The sequence below is a fragment of the Procambarus clarkii genome, chromosome 68 (assembly GCF_040958095.1).
Source record: "Procambarus clarkii isolate CNS0578487 chromosome 68, FALCON_Pclarkii_2.0, whole genome shotgun sequence".
Classification (NCBI taxonomy): Eukaryota; Metazoa; Arthropoda; class Malacostraca; order Decapoda; family Cambaridae; genus Procambarus; species Procambarus clarkii.
Window position 1 is genome coordinate 1,781,664 of NC_091217.1, and position 15,004 is coordinate 1,796,667.

Genomic DNA, 15,004 nt, shown 5'->3' on the forward strand with positions numbered 1-15,004 from the left:
AGCTATAAGATGCTTATCTTAAGATACTAACAAGGTCACCTATCCTGGGCGGTGTGACTCACGCTCTCACACTCACCCATCCTGGGCGGTGTGACTCACGCTCTCACACTCACCCATCCTGGGCGGTGTGACTCACGCTCTCACACTCACCCATCCTGGGCGGTGTGACTCTCAGTCACACGCTCAGAACTGAAATAATTTTACGGTGCAGATTTCAGACCCAGTAGCTAATGTGTTATACGACACTGTCATATTGGCCGTGACAGCGCCATGGCTGCGTTGCGCGGCGCAGATCATGTTATTCTGAGGGTCAAGGAGTAATGTAATTGCGGTTTAGAATCGGTAATGAGTGGGAACGTACAGTGTACTCACCTAGTACTCATCTAGTTGTGTTTCCGGGGATCGAGCTTTGGCTCTTTGGTCCCGCCTCTTTTATTATTATTATTTATTGCTATTACACAGAGAAATCACATTATCGTGAATATAAATTAGGAAATCCATAGGAGCAGTGATGAGGGCTCGAACCTATGCGTTGTGGTAACCAACGATACCAGTGCAACCTGCGGTGGAAAGTAACGGCTCACACGTATCTACGTTATCTATGCGTTGGGAGGTTAGGTTAAGTGGGTTGTTTGGGTTCGTATGTTTCTGGTTAGGTTAGGAGGTTGGATTTTGTACGTTGTGGCAAATGAAGGGAACGCGTTGACGTATCAACCACACACATGGCTTCAGGACGCGTGGCAAACTGATATTTGATATAGGATTTCTTCTCGAAGATTTTGATTACATTATAAACCACAAAATCCATAACACGATTAATAAAAATGTCTTTGAATAAGAGCGACTCCGTAGACTGGATGCTTCGGGGTGTGGTGTTGTGGGAGCTGTGTGCCTCGGTGGTGTGGTGTGTACCCGGCAGGTGTGGTGGTGGTGGGGTGTAAGGTGTGTACCCGGCAGGTGTGGTGGTGGTGGTGGTGTGGTGTAAGGTGTGTACCCAACAGATGTGGTGGTGACGGGGTGTAAGGTGTGTACCTGGCAGGTGTGGTGGTGGTGGTGGGGTGTAAGGAGGTGTGTACCTGGCAGGTGTGGTGGGGTGTAAGGAGGTGTGTACCTGGCAGGTGTGGTGGGGTGTAAGGAGGTGTGTACCTGGCAGGTGTGGTGGGGTGTAAGGAGGTGTGTACCTGGCAGGTGTGGTGGGGTGTAAGGAGGTGTGTACCTGGCAGGTGTGGTGGTGGTGGGGTGCAGGAAGTTTGTACCACCTGCGGCACACCACAAGGTCCCGGCCTGTGCTCACGCTCGGCGACTGTCTTTTACAACAGCTGGGCCGTGTGGCCCACCTGAGCAGGTAACGGGTCCAGGGGTCCACCCCCCCCCCCTCCACTGGACCAATTACCATCGCCGTCGTTATTCGTAGATGTAATGTCATTAGGACCGTACAGGTAGAGCTGAAGTGTCGCTAAGAAATCTCAGTGTTTACTGTGTATCTCTCAAATATAGCTAGAATTTCCCATCAGAAAATCACATGTTAACACAAAAGGTAGCCAGTAAAGTCAAAAATAAATAAACATATATATATATATATATATATATATATATATATATATATATATATATATATATATATATATATATATATATATATATATATATATATATATATATATATATATATATATATATATATGTCTGAAAACTCACACCCCAGAAGTGACTATATTTTCAGACGCATATAGTCCTGGGGACCATTCAGGCTTGTTCGCATATATATATATATATATATATATATATATATATATATATATATATATATATATATATATATATATATATATATATATATATATATACACATACATATATATATATATATATATATATATTAGTATATTTTGGTAGCAGTCTTTCCTGTAGACATATATTATTAAATATGACCGAAAAAGTAAGATTAATAATTCTAACACGAATTTTCTCAATATTTCGTACATTTCTTTTCACTGTTGGAGGTAATTCAAAAATCAATTCTCCAAAATAAAAAAAATCCAAAAATAAAAAAAATAAAAATCCAATTCTCCAAAAATAAAAATGAATTTTGGAGAATTACCTCCAACAGTGAAAAGAAATGTACGAAAGATTGAGAAAATTCGTGTTAGAATTATTAATCTTACTTTTTCGGTCATATTTAATAATATATATATATATATATATATATATATATATATATATATATATATATATATATATATATATATATATATATATATATATATATATTCACACATAATATGTACAGTACTGTACACAATACTGAATAAAATACATGTATAAATGCATATCAAATGGCCATTAATCTAGGACGACAGTCAGTATATCAGTGTGAGTGTGAAAATATATCTTTGAAACAGAGCATATATTCTCACGCTGTGATTGTGCCTGTAATCAATTGTTTTAAACTCACTGTTTTAATTATTACCTGAGAGTGCTGAGAGCATCGTGTTCACGGGGAAATACTGTCGCGAATATTCTGTGTCTGGTAGTATCTCCTTTGTCAACTTAATGGGTAGATTTTGTAGGTGTTTTGGCTACTTTTGTGAATGTGTTTATATAATATCATTAATTTTCAGTGTAAATTGTAATAATATTTATTATAAATATATATTACGGTATAATAAGAATGTTAATGTAAACTATAATAATGCCTGTAATACAATTTATTATAAATATAACATAATAATATAATAATTGTACATATATACAGTATAATAATAATAATAAAATAATATTAATTGTATATATAGAGTATAATAATAAGAAGAAGAATAAGAATAATACTGTAATTAGTAATGGTAATGTCTTCTCTCAGACATAATAACATAAGATAAAAACCCACACCTGTGTATATGTGAAATTTTATGTAAGGAATTTACACCAAGTCTTTGGCACTCTCCTGAGTGCTTTGTCAAGGTCTGAGTGTGTGATTAGGATGAGACTTACATCTGAACGTCTAATCAAATTTTGTTATAATTATTATTTTACATTAATTATCATTATTATGCTGTAATATATATTTATAATTAATATTATTAATTATATAATTATTGTGTATATTATAATACTATATTATAATTAATATTGTTAAATATTATTATATTATATATTATACTACTAATAATAATAATTAGTGTCTTTATGTTAGAAATATCGCAATTATCAAAATTCCCTGAAATATATCAGAGACAAGTTATGAGCACAAGAATAAACGATATATGTGCTTGGTAAAGTTTACACAATATCTAAACACTCTTTGTATCGTATCCCTACTCCAGCCTAGCTCTTCAGAGATGACCTCTCACAGCAACCCAGCACAGAACCAATGCACTTTACAATTAGTTACACACATACAATATGTCTGTATGAGTTGATATTATAGGGGTCTGTGGCCTCAGGATTCAACAAACATTTGTGCACACACCTTCGACACCTGTACACCTCTCCTCATTCATAGAGACATTGTTTACATTTATTTAATAATTTACGAGCTTCGAAGCTTCACAATTTCACAATACAAGGCTATTATGGTTATACACAACCTCGCTGTGCTTCGAAACCTCACAATATATAATGCTCATAAACAGTCTCGTTGTACTTCGAAAATTCACAATACACTAGTATGGTGTAGAAAATTCACTAGTATGGTTATAAACAACCTCTTTTGTGCTTCGAAACGTATAAACTATTTAATAGATGTAAATTTAGCCGTCATGATTGCGGAAATATGTAGAGGTTTCGTAAGTAATTGCGTAAATCCTTGAAAAAAATTCGGCCTTGGACATGATATCGCGTTGTAAGCAGGCAGCGTGCCACCAACAGTTCTGCCTTGTGCAACTCACTTTATTTTACATTATTAACAAGCTTTGATATACAGCAGCGTTCTGCTAACTTATTCTATATGAAGTCCCTCACTCCTCCTATGTAATTATGTAAGTGTAGTTACAGGATGACAGCTACTCTCATGGTGTTCCGTCTTTTCAATACACCATCATATAACGCTTTTGAAACTACTGACGGTTTTGTCCTCCAATCTCTCTTGACTTGTTCCAACTGTCCACCACTCTGCAAAAATCTAACTTTCTAATGTTTATTTCGGCAGCTTTGTTTCCCCTAGTTTGAATCTATGACATTCTATTCCTGAATCGGCAATATTCAAGAATTCTTCTTTGTCAATTGTGTCGATTCGAGTTACTATTTTGTACGCAGAGATAATACCGTTTTTTCTTATATATATATATATATATATATATATATATATATATATATATATATATAATGTAACATATTGTATATAAGGTGATTAGAGATATATCACAATATATCCATGATGAAGTTTTATACCATCTTATTTTCTTGTCCTTTGTCAGACCTCAGCCCAAAGTGTGTCGCACCTGACAACAGGTCCGGCTGAGGCTGACACCTGTTCAGATTCATGTACCCCGTTGTAGTACAACGAAGCATTAGGATAAACATTCAGAATAAACCTAAATTAAATGTGTTGGGTTGTCAACAGTTCGATCCCAACAACACTAAGCTCAAAGTGTTTATAAGTTTGATATTTGAAAATGTTTAGGAGGGAATAGGCTATGTCAGTGGGAAGTAGATCACACTAGAAATTCCATACGAACTCACGCGCGGATGATTTGAAACTGAAAAAGTGTGTCCTAGGCTGCATTGTGACTGGGAAACAGTGGCCCATGGAACAGTGTGAACAAAGGTAGGGTGTGACCTAAGCATCAGTGTGACCAAAGGATCAGTGTGATCCAGACCGCAGATCACACTGACAAATAATGTGACCCAGGGCCGCAGTGTGAGCCAGTTGCAACAGGGTGGACCACAATGACCAGCCTAGGGCGGTGGCCGGCAATTCCTGGCGTACCGCACCACTACTACATTCACACTGCTCGGATTACATGCTCTCCTAAGCCCATCCCCGAAACACTGCCCCAACCTATGTGCACCCTACTCGCTCTGCACTGCTTATACCTACATGCACTCCCCATCCCCTCCCACACTACTCACTCACCTCTCACCCCTCCACCACATCCTCTCTTTCAAAACCAAAATTTACTGTCGCCGTGCAAGAATTTTTCCATGTAAATTGGTGCACGATTTCTACTGGTCACCTAGCCACAAACACAACTTTACTCACCTTGTTGAGTTTGTGGGGGTTGAGCTTTAGCTCTTCATTTCTGCTTCTCAACCTTTAGTGTACTAGAAACTATCATTAAGAACATTCTAATATCTCTGTGGGTCATTCCGGCGTTAGCTACCAGTTGTTTAAATTTCTCTGTGTACAAATAACTTATGTAAAATTGTCTTTGTAAATTACCAGAGAATTTTGCAGGTGGTAATCATGTCTCACTGTTTCTTGTATTTTTTTCCGGATATGTGAAGCGTAATTCATTTATTTTCGATTCGTAAAGCTTACCTCTTAACCCTACGAGTTTGGTAGTAATCGCCTTTACTTTCTCCTGTTTCCTATTGCGTTTAACCAGTTAAGAATTTCGCGTAAACGAGCATATTTTAGAATTGGTCTGACGTATATGATATACTAGGTACCGCAAGACTCCTTATTATAATGTTAAAAGTTGTTCTTACGTTCGAAGTAATATCAATCTCTATGCTCTACATTACTGTCCGATTCATGGAGAATTTCCTCTCTTACTTGATAGCACCCAGTTTCATTACTTTGCACTTGCCTGAGTTAAACTTTATAAGCCACTTATCGGACCATTCTTTTAGTTTGCAGTGAGACTCCCAGGGTGCGAGACAGCCTGAACGAAATGTTCTTCATTTTCAACAGTGACGTTTTATAAAAAAAGAAATATGTAAATGACATTTTCTGAGGGCAGAGTGCAATGTTTCTTTATGGAATATTAATACTAATACTAATCAATTTTCTCTAAATTATGTATATTTTAATTATTACTTCTTTGGTCCGTGTGCAGTAGAATCGGTAGTAGTAATTATAATAGTTGTTGTTTTGTTGGATGTGGTCGACGTAACAATGGTGGTAGTAGCATGAGAAGTAGCAGTGGTGGTAGAAGTAGCAGCAGTAGCGGCTGTAGTAGATGTAGCAGGGCAGTAGAAAGGTCAAAAGCGTTTGATATTACTTAGCGGCTCTATAGATTCTCTTAAGTTTTCTGAGTTGAGAGTTGCTGATGTTTCGAGTATGTACAGGGTTTTGTTATTGGGGCTACTACTGTATGTTCAGGGTATTGATATTGGGGCTACTACTGTATGTTCAGGGTATTGTTATTGGGGCTACTACTGTATGTTCAGGGTATTGTTATTGGGGCTACTACTGTATGTTCAGGGTATTGTTATTGGGGCTACTACTGTATGTTCAGGGTATTGTTATTGGGGCTACTTCTGTATGTACAGGGTATTGTTATTGGGGCTACTACTGTATGTACAGGGTATTGGTATTGGGGCTACTACTGTATGTACAGGGTATTGGTATTGAGACTTACTGTATGTATTGGGTCCATTCAGTATTGGAACTAATGTATGGTTTGAGACTAATGTATGTATTGGTATTGGGATTACTGTATGTATTGGTATTGGGACTACTATGTGTATTGTACAGGGACAACTGTATATATTGGGTATTGTTACTATTCTATGTATGGACTATTGTATGATTTGGGACTGCTGTATGTATTGGGTATTGGTATGTATTGGAACTACTGTTGTCTTGGGTATTAGCATTGACTGTCGGTGTTGGCACTACTGTATGTATTGTATTGGTATTGGGAGTATGCATTGAGCGCTGGTACTGTCAGTATATACAGAGCGCGATTATTAATTTTAATTATCTTTAGATAGTCATCTATATTTTAGTCGTCGTTAAAACTGCTGTTTTTTTTTTTTTTTGAGATATCAATAGAATCTGAAAGTAGAGATATAGACCGAATTAGTGACAGAAATTATAAATTGGCGAATTTGCCATTTAAGTTTTTCGAGTTCAAAAGTTTTCTCAACTTATATTTCACCTGATCAGTTTAGACGATTGTTGTTGTTGCAGTATTGTCACACTAGCCTACGGCTTCAAGATTAATAACTTTTGTGTTAGTTATTTGGTTTTATTTTCGTAACGCGAAAATCCCATAGCGTTGTCAAAGGCTAGGCTGTCCTCACATCTGCCACCAGTTACTAAATACACCCAGCTATAGGTAACCGTCTGATCGAGTGACTCGTTTACCATCCAGAAGCGTGTTGTATTATTATTACTGCTGATTATTTGTACTACGATTCGAATAATTTGGCAAATTATAATCTGATTTTTAACTTTTAACAAAGTCTGAGGCAGGGTTACCGCTGGACTTGGGGAGTCATTAATACCCGTATCTAAAACAAAATCACAAAAATTCAAACCAATCTCTCTGATATCCTGTATTTGTAAAGTTCTTGAAAGGATTATACTCCACAGGTTAATGTTTCAAATTAGACCCCAACTTGCTTCTAACCTGTATGGTTTCTTTTCAGGAAGAAGCACTAAAACTTGCTTTGATGAATATTTTATTTTATTTAGCAGGGATTATTATTTTATTTATCTCTCAGGCTCCATTTATTGATCTCCAAACGGCTTTTGGCACGGAAGTGAATTAATCTCGGAACAACTAGCTTTTTTTGAGTAAACCGATACGGAAAAGGTGGCTACAGGTGATGAATCTCGCAGTCCTGAGCATTCCATTTGTAAACTCTGTGAGCAGACACTCAGTCAATGATCTCACATGCTCTTTATCGGTATCCAGTCTCTACAGACCTGTCGGTATGAGGTACCTGGAACTTCGATATTACTGTACTTCATTCACTCTTGTGTTCCTCACAATGATTCAACGTTTACAAGCACAGGCTACTGCTCACATGCCCCTACATGACTAACCATCCTGTCAGATGGGAATGTCATAGCTAGCTCTTGACATACACTATGTAACCTTTCATATAGTCTAGGCCACTAGGGAAGCAGTACAAATGCAGATGCACCTGTTTATGAGGTTAATAATGAAAAAGTAATCCAATTTATTTTCTTTATTTGATCATATTCATTATATTTAATGAATCTTTAGCTCTTCTTGCCAATATATTTTAATTTATGATTCTGATTTTCAAAATTTGTTATAATTATCAAAAGAAGGCGCCAAGTCAAACTTTTTATAGTTTTCCTGCAAATCAACAGTTGTGCAAATATTTGAGTTGTACTTGTGCATTTTATTGTAACTAATTTTTAGTTTTATACTTTTTTTGTTTTATTAAATTCGCTTTAACTTTGGGTGTCAAACACATCTGAATTTAACTAAGTATATAAATATTTTCGAAACATTTTCTTTTATTTACAGATATAATGTAAACCAAACCAGGTTTTTTCTTGCAAGGTGAGTCACCGTTTTGACGACTGGGGATGAAATCAGTTTAACACTCAAAAGCCAATTGCCAGGAAGAGAATACCGGGGGGGTGGTTGGGGGTTGGCGGAAGGGTATGGGTAGGAACGAGAAGGTTACTACAGTCTATAATTGTATTTATAACCCATGGTTTTATTTGTGATGGCTGTGGAATATTACCTCCATCAGTATTTATTTATTCAGCGTATATTGTATTTTGTATACGAAAGTGGACTTGGTATTTCACGGGAGATAGCGACGAGTACGTGCGTAGACAGCATATATAAAGCTGGGGGGGGAGGAGGCGCACCGCTATGCATGTTGTTGGCGCTGCTTTACAAACCCCCAGTGCGAAGAATTCCATAAGTGTGCGTAAATAATCTGGATCTTTCACGCTCCGATGGCGCCGCGGAGCTCGAATGAAAATGATCATCACGCTCCCTGCTACTTATAAAAAGGCCTCGTATATTCCAGTGCAATGTGGACATTCGCATGCTTAACCGTCCGAAAGCTTTCCGGAATTTGCTACCAGACAGTTTGTTCCACATTTTTCTGCCGTATTTTTTTGTAAAGTCAGTAATAATATGGAAGAGTAAGATTATTCTCCCAAAAAATATTTGAGATGTGCAGCTGTACTGTAGCGATTATAATTGGGCAGGAGGCACCGAGGGAGCGGCGAAGCTAACACTAAGCCCCACCGCTCCTGTGCCAGGTAAGTCCACTACGGGCTCACCATAGCCCGTGCTACTTGCCCCGCTCCTGTGCCAGGTACGTTACGGGCTCACCATAGCCCGTGGAACTTGTTCCGAGTAGCTGAATCTATAACAACAACAAGAACAACACTAAGCCACCGTCACATCTCTCAGCGCGGACAAACTCCCTCCCCCCCCAACCCTCCTCATCTTGCCACGGAATTGTTTAATGAGGGAACTCCACCTCTTATTAACTCCTTGCAATAATGATTGTTATTAAGATGCCAGGACTTCGCATTTCTTGCAGGCAATTGCATTATTAATAATGGAGAAGAAAAAGGTCAGTAGGAGCGGGTTGAGGACTGTGAAGGTGCGCGTGGTGGGCGGGGCGAGGCGGCCCACCAGCCAATGAGCCCAGAAGCTACGCCGGAGAACCTTCCGCCACCTGCCACACACTACCAACACCCACATATTTCCATAAATGTATATTACATGTACAGTTTGTTTTTCGCCTCTTATGTCACTCGTCCGTGCACTGTTGTTAGGGTTTGTGGTGACAGTATGCATTTGCTGTCAGTAATTTAGGGTGAATTATAGAAAAAGTAAAGTTATGCATCGCGGCTGGGTGTTGGACCGTCTGGTAGGTTGGTTCTCTCTCACGGAGGCAAAGGTCAAAACTTGAGAAGTTTGTAAAGTATTACTCTAGTATAAACCGCCTGAAATCACGAGGTATATCTTGCTATTCTTGATAAGGATAACACGCACCTTTTTTAAGTACTTGAGAAAGCCTCATACAGTCTAATTCCCTTCGTTTAGCAGAGCGCTTACGTTCCTCCACCTCCCCCCCGCACCCCCCATCGCCTCGGGCGGAGTGAAGATTGAGGTATTCCGAAAACTTCAAACGCAGAATTAAACCGCATTTTCTTTAATGCCCTTTTTGAATATAGATAGCAGTACGTATAACATACAACCCGTGCGATGGACAAGGTTGTAGATCAAATACAGGCGTAGTGCTGAGACATGAGGAGAGGGCGGGGAAAATGTGTGGAAATATTGAGGGGTTGGGCGTCGGGACAAAAAGTGAGCTTGGGTCCTGGTGGGGTCAGTCAGTGAGGCCTGAGCCAGCCCCGGGAGCGCACCGTCGGGTACCGCCATCCCGGACTTCTCTTATCCAAGTTTTACTAACATTCCCTCCCTTTTTTTTTTTAAATCGCGTATTCCGTTGTCATTTCTCCGGATGTTGTTGAGCGTTACGTTTAGTGAATATTTGCGAGTGTTTGGTGGAGCGATCTGATGGGGGTGTCTTGAATTGAAAATGAGAGCCTGGGGGTAAAGTTGTGTGTGTGGGTCCCATGCTGCGGCTGGTCTGTGTGTACTCTGGGGGCTGGAAGTGCTGCTGCGCTTATAGTGAAGTTGAACTGTGCTGATCTGTGATTGTTTAGTGAGCGTCTTAAGTGCTGAAGAAGGATTTACTCTTGGATAATATTGCCATGGATATTCGCGTCATGAAGGTATGTTGCCATTTGATTTGTATTCGGATTTTTTTTTCTTTTATTCGGAAATTTTGAAGGTATGATAATCTACCGACGATAAATTTCAAGGGAGGGATAAAATTATGAGAATTGGCTGTGTGGGTTATTACGAGGCTGGTGGAGGAGCTGTGTTGCCAGCCTCTGAGGTCCAGCAGTGTGAGGCATGAACCCCAAGTCCTACTTGACAATAAAACTTGTACTGCGTCGCCTCAATTTAATTGAAGTCATTTGAGTATAATGTCACCCCAAGAGGGAGGCTTGGCCTCGACCACGATAAGAAAATAGTAGATTGGTTCGTTTGGCGAGAATAATATTTTGTCGTTAACGATAAGGAATGATATAAGCCAACTTCTAAAGATACAGTCTTGCGCGGCTAGATTTATATTGCCGTCTCAAGAACGCAGGCTTGCAAGCGCATGTTTGCAATTGAATTTTACATTATCTGCAGTACGTTTATATATGTTTGGTTTTCTTGTGTGTTTTTTAATTAGTTTATTTGATCTCGCTTTTATAACGTTGCTGCTTTTGGATAGAAAATGAGGCGATGCAGCTGGGGGCCCGTGTTGTGTGCAAGATGCAGTCTGTGAAGCAACAGGTCCTAAGTCAATGGATGCACTCAGGAGATGTGTGTTGGGGGGTGTGAGGGTCGCGCTCACCCTCGTTCAATATTGTGCCAGGTTGCAAGTCTTCAAAAGTGGCTGTTTTGTTTGAACAGAAGTGATATACAACCTGTTGGTTGTACCGGTCGAGCTTCGTAGCGGTATTGATGGATATATGCAACCTTTGTCAAGGGTGTTGTGCGGGTCTTATTTGGATTCGTTTGTTTACAAGTGACAATGAACTCCTGTGTGTTCAGTAATTGGTTGAGGACTGGGGAGTAACTGCGGGTGAAGCTTTCTAGTAACGGCGGGTGAATTGTTATTTTGCCCCGATGGGCAAGTTTATTGGGCAGCGCCACTCATCCTGAGTGAATATAACACTACAGCAGCATAGCAGCTATCGTGCTACATAACACTATAGCAGCTATGGCCGCTATAACACTATAGCGGCCATAGCAGCATATAGAACGCCCCAATAGGAAGAAAACCTGCTGGGTTGTGTGTGTGTTTCATGGTTGCCCAGAATTCAAAATGGTATTGAACACACACACACACGCACGCACATACACATACACACGCACACATGCACACACTCACACATAACAGTAACAGGAATTGATAAAATTGATAGGGAAGATTTCCTGAGACCTGGAACTTCAAGAACAAGAGGTTATAGATTTAAACTAACTAAACAAAGATGCCGAAAAATATAAGAAAATTCACTTTCGTAAATAGAGTAGTAGACTGTTGGAACAAGTTAGGTGAGAAGGTGGTGGAGGCCAAAACCGTCAATAGTTTCAAAGCGTTATATGACAGAGTGCTGGGGAGACGGGACACTACGAGCGTAGCTCTCATCCTGTAACTACACTTAGTTAATTACACTTAGGTAATTACATATTCTGGGGCACGACTGTTTACTAATGTACAGATTTTTAACGACAGTTAGTGAAATAAAAGCAAGTTTTAGAAGTGGTTAATACATCAGATTATATAAGATATATTAAATACAAGAAAACTGATCAGTATTTGTTTTCCTCAAGAATAACTCATCAGTCAGTTCATAAGGAAACAAATGGGTAGAGTTTATTTTAATCCTGATGCACCTGTTCACCTTGCAGTAAATTGGCACCTAGGAGTTTGACAGCTCCTATGGGCTACTTCCTGGGGATGTGTGTTAAAAGAGAAATATATGCAATAGACATAATAGAGGAAAAATAGATTGGTTAGAAAGGCGGGGTCCAAGAGCTAATAGCTCTATTCTGCAGACACAAATGGTAAATACAAATAGTACATACACATGCGCGCGCGCGCGCGCGCGCGCGCGCGCACACACACACACACACACACACACACACACACACACACACACACACACACACACACACACACACACACACACACACACACACACACACACACAGACGTATGCTACCAGACGAGTACCCCAGCTGAGGTGTATAAGCTTGCCATTTGAGAGGCGGGACCAAAGAGCCGAAGCTCAACCCCTACAAGCACAACTAGCTGAGTACGAGGAGAGACTACGGGAACTAAACCTCACGTCGCTGGAAGACAGAAAACTTAGGGGAGACATGATCACCCCATACAAGATTCTCAGGAATTGATTGGATAGATAAAGATAATTTATTTTACACGAGTAGTACACTCACTAGGAGAGACAGGTGGAAATTGAGTACCCAAATGAATCAAGGAGACATTAGAAAGAACTTTTATTAGTGTCGGAGCAGTTAACAAATCTGTTAATTATGGTGTGGGTAAGATAAAGCAAGTATGAATATGTTGACGTGTTGCCGAGATTGAATTAACCCAAGTAAATAATGGAGTGACTTGCTGCCACCAAGGCGCCTGACAGCTGGGTGGACAGCGCTTCAGATTCGTAGTCCTGAGGTTCCGTGTTCGATCCCCGGTGGAGGCGGAGACAAATGGGCAAAAAGTTTTTCACCCTGATGCCCCTGTTACCTAGTAGTAAATAGGTACCTGGGAGTTAGACAGCTGCTACGGGCTGCTTCCTGGGGGGGGGGGGTGTAACAAAAAGGAGGCCTGGTCGAGGACCGGGCCGCGGAGACGCTAAGCTCCGAAATCATCTCAAGATAACCTCAAGATAAGAAGGTCAACAAATCCCCATGGGATTTTAAAGAAGCCATAAACAGTATGCGTATGCACTCTGCACCAGGCCCTGATTCTTGGAACTCTGTATTCATCACGAACTGACAAAAAAAAACTATCGCGGACACTTCACATTCTTTGGAGACGACCTAGATACTGGCGTTATCCCTGACATACTAAAAACAGCAGAGATAGCACCACTCCATAAAGGAAGAAATAAAGCAGAGGCCAAAAATTACAGACCGATATCACTAACATCACACATCATAAAAATCTTTGAAAGAACGCTCTGAAGTAAGATAACAAAATACATGGAATTACAGCATCTCCATAACCCTGGACAACATGGTTTTAGAACAGGGTGCTCTTGCCTATCACAGTTGCTGGACCACTATGACATGGCATTAGATGCCATGGAAAATAAACAAAACGCTGATGTAATTTACACAGATTTCGCAAAAGCTTTCGACAAATGTGACCATGGTGTTATTGCACTCAAAATGCGTTCAAAAGGAATTACCGGAAAAATAGGCAGATGGATATACAATTTTCTGGCCAACAGAACCCAATGTTACCTGCTTGATGGGGTTCTGGGAGTTGCTTGGTCCACTAGGCTGTTGCTTAGAGCCGCCCGCAGGCCCACATATCCAACAAAGCCCGGTTGGTCCGGCACTCCTTGGAAAAAATTATCTAGTTTTCTCTTAAAGATGTCCACGGTTGTTTCGGCAATATTTCTTATACTCGCTGGGAGAATGTGAAATTGTCAACAAAATTAAATCTGGTCCATCAACCGTGAAGAGCTCAGTCCCCCAGGGTATTGTGCTTGCTCCAGTACTTTTTCTCATCCTCATATCGGACATAGACAAGGACACAATCTATAGTACTGTATCATCCATTGCAGATGGCACTAGGAGTTTTATGAGAGTAGACAACATAGAGGACACGGTAAACCTCCAATCAGATGTAAATCAGGTCGTTCTATGGGCTACAGAAAATAATGTGTGTAATGAAGATAAGTTCTTTCTCCTGCGCTATGGAAAAAAATGAAAATATTAAAACGGAAACCACGTACAAAACACAGTCAAATCATAACATAGAACGAAAAAGCAATGTAAAGGATTTAGGTGTATAGTACTCATGTCGGAAAACCTTACCTCTAAAGTAGAACATAATAAAGTAACCGTCACATCTGCAAGGAAAATGACAGGTTGGATAACAAGAACCTTTCAAACCAGAGATGCTATACCGATGATACTTTTAAGGACGCTAGTGTTCTGTAGAGTGGAATACTGTTGCACAATGACAGCCCCTTTCAAAGCTGGAGAAATTGCTGATCTGGAGAGCGTGCAGAGATCCTTTACTGCTAGAATCCACTCAGTAAATCATCTAAACTATTGGGAACGACAAAAATGTCTAAATCTGTATTTTCTTGAGCCCAGGCGAGAGAGATACATAATAATTTTCACGTGGAAAATAGTAGAGGGGCTAGTCCCAAACTTTCTCACAGAACTAACACCACGTGAGACCAGAAGGCATAGCAGGATGTGCAGAATACCCCTGTTGAAAAGCAGAGGTGCAACAGGTACTCTGAGAGAGAGAGAACTCTTATCAACATCAGAGG

The 15,004-nt window shown here is 39.8% G+C and overlaps 1 protein-coding gene across 1 annotated transcript in view; it reads left to right on the forward strand.

Moving 5' to 3' along the window:
* Positions 1–10,239: 10,239 nt before the first annotated feature.
* LOC123774651 (latrophilin Cirl) overlaps positions 10,240–15,004 on the forward strand; it is a gene marked incomplete in the record, with an annotated part of 777,474 nt that continues 772,709 nt past the window's right edge. Inside the window, 1 exon segment of the mRNA XM_069310742.1 lies at positions 10,240–10,639.